Source organism: Struthio camelus, chromosome Z (genome assembly GCF_040807025.1).
Source record: "Struthio camelus isolate bStrCam1 chromosome Z, bStrCam1.hap1, whole genome shotgun sequence".
Lineage (NCBI taxonomy): Eukaryota > Metazoa > Chordata > Aves > Struthioniformes > Struthionidae > Struthio > Struthio camelus.
Window position 1 is genome coordinate 86,613,965 of NC_090982.1, and position 8,609 is coordinate 86,622,573.

Consider the following 8,609-nt stretch of genomic DNA (forward strand, 5'->3'; position numbering starts at 1 on the left):
GCATTCCTGTGGTTGGTTAATTGCTGTGAATTCAGGAAAATCCTCAATTCCCATTCAAATCAAGGAGGGTGCGGATAGGTGGTACGGGCGAACCAATGTCCCAGTTTGCTGCCGCTGAGGGGAGGAGGCTCGTTCCTCCGTGCCCTGCCTTCCCAGTGCCCTCCGTGGCCACGTGGTGCGGCGCCCTGTGCCAGGTCTGCTGCTTGCCTGGCTGAGCAGCCAGTAATTCAACTTGCTAACTCAGAAGAAAACTCCCTACTGGGCTAATTTGCAGCGGGATTATGGAGTTGAATTGTCTTGCTGTGTGACTAGTGCAAGAGCTGAATGAAGGAGGGAGCAGAAGTGCGTGGCCAGAACTGGAGAGCTGCCTTTGGGCTTCCCTTTTTTGAGTAGGAGGCAAGCCAGCAGATTGGCTCAGTCGTACCACACCACTACATCCTAAATAAATTCTGATGAGAGCAATTTTCTTTTGGATAATAAGAGCAAGGAGAAAAATGTATCTAATTGAGGCAGTAGGCCAGATCTGCTCCAAGTATTAGGTCTGGGTCCTTTCTTCTGTTGCAGAGAGCTGACATTAGTGCATTTTTGATGGCAATTTGCTCTCTACAGGCGGTCAAAGCAGCACGCCGGGCTCTCTATCTCTTTTCATGTAAAGTGGGAAGAGATGTTGCAAGTTACCTAGTCTATACTCAGGGCCAGATATGGCTGCCATTTTTTAAAGACAGTTTCTTTGTGTATGCTTGTGAACAAAGTTATGTGAAATTCCTGTTTATTTTGGATTTTTTTTTTGGTAATTGTAATCAAATTATAGTTTCCTCCCTTTTGTCAGGCCCGTGTGGCTCTACTTCCTATGGTCCCCTTTTCTCTTCTCTGTACATATGGCTGGATACTGAATGATTTTAAAAACCTGACCACTAGGGAGACTTGAATTAAATTAATAGAATTATGTGTGCCAGTAAGGACAGAAGAACCTGGACCATAAAATGCTTATTTTCCCTATTGATGGGTTCATCTTTCCATTAAGCATTTGTTAGTTGTTGGAGAGTGAGGCTCCTTTGGGTTCAAGCATATCTGCCTGAAAGTATTTTGTTTGACAGCGAGTAAGTAATGTGATAATATACTAGAAAGCTTGTTAGGGTCACAGATGGAGGTTTGGGCAATCTCTTTTTATTTGCACAGCTTCTCAAATGGAGAGAAATCTGAGATCCTTGATTTCCCTTTTTAGTTTAGTCTTTAAACGCATTCAAAGTTAAAAATACTTCACTCTGGAGAGAAAAAAAAAAAAAAGACATGACAACCTGTGTAGCTCAGAAGTCAGTATTCTTATTTTAATCTTAATAGGCATGTCAAGGTCCAAAGGATGAATTTCTCCCATACGCAAGCAAATATTGCATAGCACAGATTAAAATTTCCAGCTGTGCAAATTGCCCTTTGAATAGCACAAGCTGCCCTCAGAGGCTCAGGTAACATTTCCTGCCCTTTAAAGCGTTGTAGGCCAAGTAAAATAGTCTCTAGCATTTAGTACTCTTGTCAAGTAGCTGGCTGCTGCTGGCTGATGTGCAACGATTGCATGTGGATTTGGTGTTGCAGCAAATGAAGAGATCTAATTAAAGGTCTAATCCTGTAGAACCTGAGTTACCCTCAGCTCCTAAATCAAAATAACTTGAAGGGCTGCTCCTGCTGGATGCTGACGGCCTGGCACTTCAGAGGGGGTCTCCTGTCTCGTCCTGTGTTTCGTTCTGTGAGGGTTGCATAATACACAAATAGGGATTTTTATGGTGCCTAGCTATCTGTGGGGGAGAGAAAGGGGAAAGCAGGGAGGAATTCTGCTTTTCTGACTCTCCCCTTTCCTCTCCTCATTGTCTGAGAAAATTAGAAAATATCTGGCATGACTACCTTCACAACTCTCTCATGCCAAAATGCAAAAGGACTCTTGTTGAGCTAAAGAAATAAAACATTACGGGCTTTCATTTCTGAAAGTGATACTGTGGAGATGTATGCCTGCCATCAAGGTCAGGAGAGTTTGGGGGCAATGGGGGCTTTTAAGCAATTCTGATTATTTATATGTAAGTAAAGATTTGTGAGCTTTAAAAGCTTGGGTTTTGGGGTTTTTTTAAATTTTTCTACTTGAAGATTTCCCTTAGTTTGCTTTCTTTTCAGCTGGTACCAGCAGAGGGACTGCAAAAGGAGCTTATTATATTACGGGAAAGAGGAGGAGGGAGAAAATAATATGTAAAGATTTTTTTTAACACCACAGATGTTATGCAGTTTTACATATAGTTGCTAACTCAATTGATAAACATGAGGCTAAATCTCTTGTCTGTTGGGCTCTGCATGAACTTGCAAAAAAAGCTCATGAACTGGTGACCCAAAGCTCAAAAACATGTAGCTGTTCCAAGGGTGGCACAGTCTTTGTAGGGTATGGATTCCGCTTTCAGCACATCTCCTATGCAGCCTGTCATCAAGTCTGGGCTCCAAATCCAGCTGGGGAAAGGAATTTCTGATGTTAGAGGTGGTTCAGTTTTTGATAACTACTATCCAGACCACATATGTGACTATTTGTCTGTCTGTGCTGAAGAAGCGGAATACATAATCTTCATTTAGAAGCTTTTTTTTTAATAGACTTTTAAAATAATTTTCTATTACTGAATTATGTTCATTTATGAGGAAAAATATATTAATTATTTACCTAGTACGTTTTCATTCTATAAATCTAATTTCTGGCAAGACAATAGGACTCACTGAAATCGGTGGTTTGGCATGTCACTAGAACAACTTAATGCATTTTTTATTAATAATAAAAATATATTGATTGGGATCTTGAGATAAAACAAGCTGCAGAAGTTTGATCAAAGTAACGTTTTTGGGTGGGGGAGGAATGCTAAAATATAACAGGTTAACTTGATCTCACTGCTACAGGTATTTTATATTTCAAAAATAAGTTTAAGTTCAAGGGAGTTTTGGTAGCTGGAAAAAGTACCGTTTTGCTGGACACGGTATTTCTGCAGGCTTTCAAATTTGCCATAATAGCCTACAGATGTCCTTCCTAGTACTAATTGTTCCTATAGGTGTTAGGAGCTATAGGAGATACTAGCTCAGCATCTTTCATGGTGAAGTTTCTACGTGGTAGTTAATAACAGTCCTCTAACAACTCTTCCTTGCAGATTCAACTGAATCCTTCATTCGCGTGTCGGTGCAGTCTGTTACGTGATCTTGCCGGGCGTCACCAGCGGCTGCTGTGCCCAGCGATGCTGCTGGAACATCTGGAGGCTCAGATGAAGCTTGCTGCAACCGAGATCCTACGGTGGCTCTGGCAGGAGCGGCTTACTGAGCATGTCACTGAAATCCCACATTTCAGCTTCTCCACCTGTTAGGTAGGGATATTATTACAATTGCTTTGTGCACTTAAATATTCCTATGTATAAACACAAATAGTTACCCCATCAGCTTGAAGTGCTTGAAGTCAAGTCTGACTGCCTCAGATCTTTCTGTCTGCTCTGGTTAATCTTGAGTTTAGGTAGACGCTACGTTAGCACATCTGTTATTATACATTTAGCACTTGTACGATACTTAATTCAGATCTTTTCAGATTTTAATACAGCATTGATCCTATAAAATCGTATTTATCTTAATCATAATATTAAATAATGGAACTGCGAGGTCTTGTTTACAAAGAATGAGGCCAGGGAAACGAGGGTGATGATCAACAGCAGCAAAACTTCATGGCACATCAAAGGATTAACATTCCGCTGAGTAACTGAATTCAAGCGACTTGTGTGTGTGTGAAACGATATGATGGAAATGCCAGATTAGTTTGAAAAATAAGAATCTTGAACACTACACACATTGAAAAATTTGCAATTTCATACCGCACTTCTGAATTTGCAGAACCTGGAGGGTTTACGTGTTAGCTTGTTCATACCTGCTTGCTAGAATATCGTGACAGATTGGACTGAATTTCCTAACACCCACTTCCCTTTCGTTTACACTGTTGAAAACACATTTTTGCATAGGAAGATCACTGTCCATTGAAAAGATATCTAAACCATAGTGTCCCGTAACAGTAATTCACTGCATCATCTCCTCCAACCTCTTAGATGGGGCTTTGGCTCGCAGAGTATGCCTTGAAAACAAACTAGTGGTATTATAAATGGAAAGAGATGTAACAAGTTATATTTAGACTTATGATTTGCCATTATACAATCAATGTGAAATCTCTAAATTATACCGCTTATTTCACAGTGCTCGGTGTTCAGCATTAACATTTTGAAGCTTTCATCCATGTATTTGAACAAATTATCTCTCTGGATGAATGGGCTTGCAGCTGCTTCCCCCAGAGAAGAAGTAGAAGGGAGAATAGATTGTGTTTACAAACTGCAATGTGTTTAATGATTTTTAAAAATGATTATAGTGACATACCTTGGAGAGGGAGGGGAAGCACTCGTGCATAACTAGCATCGAAACAGTCTTTGTCAGCAAATTTAGATCATTTGCCTCTTTTAGGAATCTACAATAGAGGAGCACAGGCTGGCGTAACTAGTGAGAGCTCCCGGGAAGCGCGTATGGGGATGTTTTGCATTGCGTGCCATGAGTATTGCACACCTCCATCAGGAGACGTTTTCTCCTTTGAACTTTTGCTCTCATCTACCATTCATAATGTTAGTTTCTAAGAAAACATACTTCAGAAACAGATAATTTGCAATTCAGTCAGCAAATCCTGGTCTTCTGCATGCTGTGAAGAGGCCAAAATTACATCTCTCCTGGAAAACATAACAAATATAGTAATGTTATACAATACTTTTCATCAGTATTTAATCAGTAGCCTTCTTCAGGATGTGGAAGTGACTATAAATGGCTTAGTCTTGGGAGCTGGAAATTTCACTATAGGGTGGCAATATAGCAAATCACTTCCCTTAAATCACATCATTAATTTCTAAAAATTTCCATGATGTACCGCTTCCTACTAGGGTAGCTGTGATAATGCATACCAGCAGCTTGCGAAACACCCCCCTTATTTACCCGCCCCCCAAAAAGTGTTTTGCAGTGGATATCATATTTCATACACCTTTCCCCTTCTATTGTGTGTTCTACCGGTGGTTCAGCAACACGAGGGTAGAGAGAGGTAGGCTTCTAGTTGAAAAAATGAAAAAAAAAAGAATCTTTTGAGCTGAACTCTTTGAAGAGCTTATTTTTCCTGAGACAGGTGATGAAAAACAGGAAAAGCAGTTCCTGCGCTGGCCTTGGACGCAGGAATCTAGGTTTGTTTTTCACTTGTCCCTTCCTGGAGGACCATCACAAGTGCTCTCAGTGCTCAGTGTACACCCACCAAGCAAGGCGCGTGTTCCCCCATCTCCGCTCCTGCAGCCAAGCTGGCACCTCGTGCTTTTGAAACTAGATGTTTTGGCCTGTCTCCAGCCCCCACATCCCTGACACAGCTGGCTGATGGTTTGAGAGCCACCGCACTGGGTTAAACAGAAGACTTGTGGCAGGTATGGTTTAAGCAGTACTTTTGACAAATATAACTGTAGTGTAACCCCCCCCCCCAGATGCATTGTGCATTGTGCATCTAGGTCGAGGGTGTTTCCATTTGAATGTTGCATGATTAACAGTCCCACCTGCCACAATTTAATCTGGGCCTCACTCCATAGAGAAAAACATAATTCTGGCTTGCTTTTAGCAGAGCTGCTCAGCTTCAGAGTTAAATTGCGTCTGCTTTGAAGTAAGGATTTTCAGTGTATTAACGTGTAATTCCTCGCGCGCTTGAAACTGCCACCAGATTAAATAATCGTGCCATCTTCTGATGTTTGCTCCTGGGCTTGCTCTGTCCTCTTGCTCGCGCTGGCACAGGCCTCTGTGAGGCTCTGCAATGAGCTTTATCAGGGAACGGTTCCAGCCAAAAACTAACTTGGCAAGCAGAAACAGTTGCTCTCAGCTGGATCGATTTCCTGATGCCGTTCATCATGCAGCTGCAGGAGGGGGACAGCGCGAGAGCATGCAGCCACGGCTGGCAAAAAGTCAGCCTTAGTCCCTTAAGAAGCTATGCTGGCTAATACCAGTTTAAAGCTTGTGGCCAATGATAGTCTTAAGGAACCTCCTCTGACTACCAAAAACGTCCGTCTTCCACCCAGTCTAGGCATAGCATGGTGTATAGATAAGTTGCTTATGAATTAATATATTATGCCTGCGCACAAAACTCTTAAAACACAGTCTTCCTACCTAATAGGAGTCATCTAACTGGTTCCTAGGGGTGAGTAGTTTTTGTGAGTACAACTTAAATGAAGCGGAATAAACTAGACAACTAGCGGGGGACGACGCTGTTCAGCATTTGCTGCCTTTGTGGACTGTATACCAGAACCAAACCCCATTTTAATCTGCAGAAACTAGTTACTTGGCTTGGGTGCACTAATTCCAGCTAATTTCCTGGTGTCAGCAAGCCTTAGCGGCTCCCAGATCAAGTATTCAAAATAAGACGGTCTTTGTCAGATAACAAAAAGAGCTGTCAGCATGAGGAACTTGCTAGGATACCAGAAAGGAAGGGGATTGTCGTGATTAATGGTGTTTGATGCTGTTTCCTGTAGGTGTGGGTGAAACACAGCGAGATGATTAACCTGCCGGGATGCCCATTTCTCGCACTCTGTGCCGTGCCCGGTCCTTCTGCGCTAGGTCCATCACTGAGTCATCCGGGCATCGCGTGTCTCAGAAACGAGCCGCGGTGGAACGACGTCCAGGCTCGGCTGAACGTGGGAAGGCAGCGCCGAAACACTATTTGGCGTTTTCTTCTGCCAAAGCGCCTTTCCTGATGGATCCAAGGCTCGGCGGGAAGGACGGAGGAGGTGTGTTGGGGCTTCGCCGCCGCTGAGCTGTACCGCCGCACGTTGCTCTGACATAGCTGGCCTGAGAAAAGGCACAGCCCTCGAGGAACGGCAAAATCACCACGTTGTCCCAGAGATAAACCGAAAGCTCCCGACGAGGAACGGTTTGAGGCTGTTTTTGATCTCTGTAGCATGGCTGCGTTTCTGCTAGGCACTGTTCAGAAGTGCCTCCATGCTGTTTCTTGTCCAGGTGATCGAGGTGAAGCTGATTTGAGTTTGGGGAAGAAAGGGTAGATCCACTTGCCATCTTCTGTGGCTCTCTCTTGCCCTTTTTGCCTGAGGTATGACCCGCTCCCAAGAATCAACTGGAAATTGTCATTCAGCGAGTTTCTCGCTTTCACAGCAACCTCAGGCATCAGTGAGCTGGTAACTTCTGTCCCCTTTCTGGGGTGGGTCTACTGCGTTGGCAGCTGATGTACTAACGCTCTCCAATATGTGATTGGGTGGCCGTTGGGGGGGGGACAGCTGGTGTGCGCGTGTTTGGTGGGAACGGTTGGTGTGTGTTTGGAGGGGTCGGTTGGTGCGTGTGGGGGGACGGTCGGTGCGCGTGTAGGGGACGGTTGGTGCGTGTGGGGGGACGGCTGGTTCGTGTGGGGGGACGGTCGGTGCGTGTGGGGGGACGGTTGGTGCGTGTGGAGGGGATGGTCGGTGCGTGTGGGGGGACGGTTGGTGCGTGTGGAGGGACGGATGGTGCGTGTGGGGGGACGGCTGGTGCGTGTGGGGGGACGGTCGGTGTGTGGGGGGGGACGGTTGGTGCGCGTGGAGGGGACGGTTGGTGCGTGTGGAGGGGACGGTTGGTGCGTGTGGAGGGACGGTTGGTGCGTGTGGGGGGACGGCCGGTGTGTGTGGGGGGACGGCTGGTGCGTGTGGAGGGACGGCTGGTGCGTGTGGGGGGACGGCCGGTGTGTGTGGGGGGACGGTTGGTGCGCGTGGAGGGGACGGTCGGTGCGTGTGGGGGGACGGTCGGTGCGTGTGGGGGGGACGGTTGGTGCGTGTGGAGGGACGGTTGGTGCGTGTGGGGGGACGGTTGGTGCGTGTGGGGGGACGGTTGGTGCGCGTGGAGGGGACGGTCGGTGCGTGTGGGGGGACGGGTGGTGCGGGGACAGTCACGCACAGCCAGCCGCCCGGGGCTCGCTGGCCTCTGAAGAGCTCAACCCCGCCAGATCCGCGCAGAAGCCGCCGGACCCTCCCCCGCGGCCGACGCGCCGTTAGCGCAGCGCGGCGCTGCACCGGGGACTTCCCCCGCCCGCCCCGCGCCGCCGGCGAACGCCAACCACAAAAATAAACCTCGGAGCGCGCCCGCCCGCCCGCCTCGTTCGGAGCCTCTTGGCGGCGCGGCAACCGCGGGGCTGGCCCCGCGCGCAGGCGCACTGCCGCCGGGGTGGCGGCGCGCGGAGCGGAGCGGGGCGGGGGGGGCGCCGGCGGCGAGGAAGCGCTCCGCTGTGGTGGCGGCGGCCGCGGCGGCGGGTGGGGGGTGGCGGCAGCGGCGGCGGTAGTGGTGTTACCCGGATGTCGCGCATGCGCGGGGGCGGCTGGACGTGTCGGCGGCGGCCCCGGAGCGCGAGCGACAGGAGCGGCGGCGGCAACAACAACAAGGCGGCGGCGGTGGTGGCGGTGGTGACGGGGGCGGCCGCAGCGGGGCGGCCGGATCCTCCCCTCCCCCGCGCCGCCGGCCTGTGAGCGCCGCCCCGGCCGCAGCCCGGGGAGGGGAGGGCAGGGCGGGGGGCGGAGGCCTGG

General features: G+C 48.1%; 1 long non-coding RNA gene across 1 annotated transcript; it reads right to left on the bottom strand.

Annotated features, from left to right (window-relative positions):
- Positions 1-1,304: 1,304 nt before the first annotated feature.
- On the bottom strand, positions 1,305-8,563 carry LOC138064444 (uncharacterized). Its single transcript, XR_011137687.1, has 3 exons — positions 8,378-8,563; positions 4,681-4,760; positions 1,305-3,367 (listed from the first exon to the last, which is right to left on the bottom strand). It is a non-coding gene; the product is annotated as an uncharacterized lncRNA (long non-coding RNA).
- Between the last annotated feature and the right edge of the window lie 46 nt (positions 8,564-8,609).